Here is a 5,853-nt window from a genome sequence, read left to right as displayed (position 1 = left end):
TTTAATAAACAAGATGCCAGAAATTCAGCATAAGAACAGAATATTAAAAGCTGTTAGAGACAAGAAAGATTACTTAAAGAGGAAAGCCATCAAAATTATGACAGACTTCTCAATACAAAGCCCCACATCAAAAAGAGCTTGGGGTTAAGTATTTCAAGTCTTGAAAGAAAACAACCTCTAACACAAAGAGAAGTACAGTGTAAATCTCTTTCAGAATTAATGGATAAACAAATGCTTCCATGATGAAGAACAACTGAATAAATTAATGACCACCAAAGCAATCCTACAAAGGATACTGACAGACATTCTAGATAGAGATAAAAATCACCACAATTCCACACAATACAACAGAAATGAATCAACAAGCAGGAAATGCAATTAAAAGAGGAAGAAAGTAGGGAACCAAGAGCAGCAAATAATATAACAAAGACAACCTAGTACATATTAGTTATAGCCATCAAAATACATGGCCTCATTTCACCAATCAAAGAAACAGACTGGTAAAATAGATCAAGAAGATCCAATAGTATGCTGTATATGGGAAACACATTTAACTCAAAAAAGAAATTCATAAACTAAAAGTCAAAAGATGGAAAACAATACTCCATGCAAAAGAAGCCCAAATAAAAGCAAGTGTAGGTATTCTGTTTGCAGACAATGTGAACCTCAAAACAAGAAAGATCAAAAGATACAAGATCACCACATACTTCTTAGGGGGAAAATTCAAGAGGAAGAGATAACAATCATAAATACATATGCACCAAATATGAGAGCACTTGACTACATAAGATAAATATTAATAAGCATAAAAAATCAAATACACAATAACACAATTTTAACAGGGGACCTTACTACCCTATTGTCAAAGAGATAGATTAGCTACAAAAAATCAACCTCCTCACTCCTTTGACCTAGAGGCTGCCAAGATCACTGGCCCTACCCTCTCCTTGCTCCTTGCACTTGGAGCTTCTGGGATCTGCCCTCTATTGCTCCATGGACCTAGGAGCCTCTGGATCCACTGGCCCTGCCCTCTCTTTGCTCCATGGACACAGGGGCCAATGGGATAATCTGTATCCCCTCTCCTCACTACTCAGACCTAGGGGCTGCTGGGATTGTTGGCTCTGCCCACTTCTTTGCTCCTTGGACCTAGGCGCCAACAGGTTTGTTAACCTCACCTCATCTCTTGCTCCACAGATATAGGGGTTGCCAGGATCATCAGCTACCCTCTTCACGCCCACAGACCTTGGGGGCCAGCAGGATTATTGGTCACCTTCCCCCACATCCAAAAGAATGTATCAGCCTACCAACAATTAGCAACTTCTTCCACCACCTGCAGAATCTTGGTAAGCTGTTGGAAGCCTCACAACCCCTTACCCACACAGAGGACCTCAGCAGGCTTGCAACAGTATGGTGAGTTTCTCCCTCAGATAGAGGACCTCAGTGAGTAAACAGGAGCACCATCTATAGTACATTGGCAAGTCTGGCAAGAGTATAGGTGAGTCCTTCTTCCATACCAAGAACACTAGGTGGATTGAGGAGAGTGCCAACAAGGCCTCCTCCAACACAGAAGAAATCAAAAGGGTCAAAAGATATCACAGAGTTTATTGGATCATTGAACATAACTGTTTGCAGTATCATTGTTGGAATGTCCACTTTACAAGCTTTAATTTTGTGACTTGAACAATTATTTCTAAGATGACAATATGTAATCCATTAACTAGTGATTTCCTACTGTTTATTTTTTTCTGTAAATCTGTATAACTTGTACCCTTTCTCTGCTAAATAAAATTTAAAAAAAAGGACACCTAGTGACATAGTAAGGTCCTAGCTGAGGTGCACACTATAACCAGATAGATCTGGTAGCCTGGATCAGCCAGAAGCCATAGTAACCATAAGAACTAAGAGTTGACTTACATCAATACTCCTAAGAAAAATATAGGACTCACCCAACAAGCCCTGCAGGATGATCTTGGGTGACTGATCCCCTCTTCATTGTGGGAACCAACAATTGGACAAACATCAACCACAGAGTAGGACTCTGAGACACAAACAATGGATAGTTGAGACGAGTGGAACTGAAAAGACCAAAGTATCAACCCAAGAGGTAAAAATGTTAAAACAAAAATGCAAAATGAAATCTCAAATGTCCAGTCCTTCAGGAACAAGTGCAGGAGACATCAAAATAGAGGACATTAAAAGTCATACACCTGAAATTTCTGAAAAGATAGCAAGTGAAATAAAGAAACAAATCCATGAGGCTATAGAGGAAATCAGATTAGAAATAACTTCACATGTAAAAAAATAAATGACAACCCTAATAAAGGAGTTGCTCAGCATAGCTAGAGAAGACATAGATTAAAAAAAAAGTACAAGAGCATGGAAAAATGATGAAAACCTTGAAATAACAATTCAGAAAAGAAGTAGAATGCAAGAAACAAATTCAAAGAGGTATCTAGAAAATAAAAAATTCTATTGAAAAATGGCAAATCTGTTTGAATGAAGCTGAGGATAGAATTTTAGACCTTGAAGACAGGATGACAGCTAGTAATTATGAAAGTAAAGAACTTTTATAAATAACAAGACAGCATAAAGTGACAATTCAACAGCTTCAAGATGATGCAAAGAGAAGTGATATAAGATTAATAGACATCAATGTAGATACAAGAGACAATTCAAATGACATTGAAAAACTATTCACAGAAGTAATAGCAGAAAATTTCCCAAACACGGGAAAAGAATCAGATACACAGATAAGTGAGGCATATAGAATGCCAAACAGTCATAACCAGAATAAATCTATACCCACACATACAATAATTAAGATCTTCGAAATTCAGCATAAAAAAATACTAAAAGTCAGTAAAGAAAAGACACAACTCATCTATAAAGGAAAGCCTACTAGAATCACAGCAGGCTTTTCAGCACAAACTCTCAAGAAAACTCTCAAGAAAAGCTTGGAATGAAGTGTTTCAAGCCCTGACAGAAAAGAACTTATAATCCAAATTGATGTACCCTGAAAAACTTTCTTTGAAAATTAATGGAGAAATAAGATATTTCCATGACAAAGAACAGCTGAAGAAATTCATATCCACCAAGCCAACTCTAAAAAGGGTACTGAGAGACATAATAAATAGAAATAAAAATGACTACAATTTCCAGAAAGATAACACTAGACAGGGCAAGCAGTTAAACAAGGTGAAAACCAACAACAGGAAAATAACATGACAAAGTTGAGCCAGTATATATCAGTTATAACCATCAATGTAAATGGCCTCAATTCACCAATTAAAAGAAATACATTGACAGAATGGATCGAAAAGCAATATTCAACAATATGCTATATACAGGAAACACAACTGACTCAAAAGGAAACTCATAGGCTAAAAGTCAAAGGACAGAAAACAGTATTCCATGCAACAAGAACCCAGAAAAAAGCAAGGATAGCTATTCTGTTTGCAGACACTGTGAACTTCAAACCAAAAATGATCAAAAGAGATAAAGAAGGTAACTACATACTTGTTAGGGGAAAAATTCAAGAGGAAGAGATAACAATCATAAATATATATGCACCAAATATGGGAGCACCCAACTGTATAAGACAAAGATAATAAACATAAAAAATCAAATACCCAATAACACAATTCTAATAGGGGATCTTAATAGTCCCATCACGAAGAGATAGATCAACTAGACAAAAAAAATTGACAAAGAAATAACAGAACCCAATCAAACCTATGAACAAATGCACTTAATAGATACTTACAGAACTGTTTTTTGCCCAACCACATGAGAATACACATGCTTTTCAGCTGTGCATGGGACCTTCTCCAAAATAGACCGTATGTTAACCTATAGAACATTCCTAAGTAAATGTAAAGAGATTGAAATTATCCCATGTTTATTATCTGACCATAGTGCACTAAAGTTGGAAATTAATGGCAAAAGAAGCTGTAAAACCTATATAAATACATGGAAATTGAATAACAACCTCTTGAACAATCAATAGGTTACAGGTGAAATCAAAGAAGAAATTAAACAATATCTACAATTCAGTGAAAATGCAGATACAAGATACCGAAACCTGTGGAACACAATGAAAGTGATCCTAAGAGGGAAATATATAGCAATGAATTGCCACATCAGGAAAAAAGTATGAGCATAAATAAACAATTCAATGCTACACCTCAGTCTTCTAGAAAAGGAAGAGCAAGTCAGGCCCAAAGTTCATAGAAGAGAGGAACTTAATGAAGATCAGAGCAGAAACTAACTCAATTGGGACTAAGAAAAAAATTAATGAATTTAAGAGCTAGTTCTTTGAGAGAATAAAATAATTGATAAACCTCTAGCCAACCTTATAAGAAAAAGAAAGAAAAAATTCAAATTCATGCAATAAGGAATGAATGGGTAAAATTATTAAAGAACCTATGGAAATTCAGAAGATGATGAATACCTACTTTAAAAACCTTTACTTACATAAGATGGAAAACACAGAGGAAATGGACAGCTCTCTAGAAATATATGAATTACCAAACCTCATTCAAGAATATGTAACAATTTTGAATAACCTAATATTGCCTACTGAAATTAAAAACATGATTAAAAACTTACCAACAGGGGCTGGGGATTTAGCTCAGCGGCATAAGCACCTGCCTTGCAAGCAAAAAAACTTACTAACAAAGAAAAGCCCAGGTCCTGATGGATTCATGGCTGAATTATATAAAAAATTTAGAGAAGATTTAATGCCAACACTCCTAAAACTTTTCAATGAAATTGAAAGGAAATTAATTCTTCCTAACTCATTCCTGGAGGCAAGTATTACTCTGATACCAAAACCAGAGAAAAATTCAACCAAAACTACAGGCCAACCTCCCTAATAAACACCAATGCAAAAATTCTCAATAAAATACTGGCAAATAGAATGTAGAAAATCATCAAGAAGATTGTACATTATGACCAAGTGGGATTTATCCCTGGAATGCAGGGATAGTTTAACATATGCAAATTAATAAATGTAATACACCACATGAACAGAGCCAAAGACAAAAATTACATGATAATCTTAATAGACACAAAAAAGCTTTTGATAAAGTGTAACACTTGTTCATGATAAAAACCTTACAGAAACTTAGAACACATAGTATCTACCTTAATCTGATAAAAGCTGTCTATGACAAACCAACAGCCAACATCATATTAAATGGCCAAAAACTAAAAGCCTTTACCCTAAAATTAGGAACAAGATAAGGATACCCACTATTACCACTCCTATTCAATATAGTCTTGGAAACATCAGCCAGAGCAATTAGACAAGAGAGAAATAAAAGGAATAAGGATAGGAAAGGAAGAAGTTAAATTATCAATATGCACAGATGACATGATACTCTATACAGAAGATTCCAAAAACTCTACCAAAAGACTATTAGAATTAATAAGTAAATTCAGGAATGTAGCTGGATACAAAGTTAACACTAAAAAATCAATAGCATTCCTATACACAAACAACAAACTCACTGAGAGAGAAATTATGGAAATGACACCTTTCACAATAACATCCAAACCAATGAAATATTTAGGAATCAACCTAACAAAGGATGTAAAAGACCTATCTTTGAAAACTATAGTACGTTTAAAAAGGATATTGAAGTGGATGTCAAAAATAGAAAGATACACTTTGCTCTTTGTTAGGAAGAACCAACATTGTAAAAATGGCCATACTCCCAAAACTGCTGTACAGATTTAATGCAATTCCAATGCCAATCAAAATCCCATAAACATACCTTACAGATCTAGAGAAAACATTCCTAAAATTCATTTGGAAACAGAAGAGACCTAGAATATCAAAGGCAATCCTGG

This window comes from Cavia porcellus, unplaced genomic scaffold, assembly GCF_034190915.1.
Source record: "Cavia porcellus strain 051 isolate PalLab524CR breed Dunkin Hartley unplaced genomic scaffold, mCavPor4.1 scaffold_7, whole genome shotgun sequence".
Taxonomy (NCBI): domain Eukaryota; kingdom Metazoa; phylum Chordata; class Mammalia; order Rodentia; family Caviidae; genus Cavia; species Cavia porcellus.
Note: the sequence above shows the minus strand (reverse complement) of the source record.